This window comes from Ctenocephalides felis, unplaced genomic scaffold (assembly GCF_003426905.1).
Source record: "Ctenocephalides felis isolate EL2017-DRISC unplaced genomic scaffold, ASM342690v1 CF-g0.4_SCAFFOLD_01170, whole genome shotgun sequence".
NCBI lineage: Eukaryota > Metazoa > Arthropoda > Insecta > Siphonaptera > Pulicidae > Ctenocephalides > Ctenocephalides felis.
In genome coordinates, this window is record NW_020537324.1 from 49,845,226 (window position 1) to 49,846,003 (window position 778).

The following is a 778-nucleotide window of genomic DNA, read 5'->3' on the forward strand; positions in this document are numbered from 1 at the left end:
TCATAGTCCATTTCATACTTTTGAATAAAGCGTCGCATGCGAACACAATTTATAAATGAATATATTCATCTTGTATGCGTTCTTGGAACTTCACATATCTTTAGATAATAAATAGCAATATCTAAAATATCTTAGATATTGTTTATAAAATATATTATTAAAATTTTAGAATTTATTTTTAAAATTTGTAAAAGTATATTAAATTTTAATAAGAATAATAAATACAATACAAAATAAAATAATACAAAATAAAATTAATAAAATAGAACAGTATAAGTAAATAATAATACAGATCCACAAAAAACAGATGTCTGTGTGGGGTGTTTGACATATGTTTTCCAATGTAGTTTTACAACTGAACACGAACCTGAAGTCAAAATTAGGGGTCAAACAAAAAAAAAATAAAAAAGGACATTTTTTTTTAATTTGAAAATTTGCTTCATTTGACTTAAATACATGCATTGATTTTTACATGAAGATACAAATTGTATACACCTATTCTGAGAACATCATTATACTATCATAATGTAATATTGTTTGCAATGTATATGTATATATATTTGTTTCAATTAATTTATATAAGTATGAAAAGATTTATATAAGTATTAAAAACATACTGCCATCTTAAAAAAGTACAAAATCCCCGATCTAGTAAATCTTTTACATAATTAAAATCTTATAATTTCTTTCGTTTTCTGGCCCTTTTTACCTTAAATGACTATTGAGTTTTCTTTTAATGACCTATTAAGTTATTTTATATAATTCAACAGTAATTTAA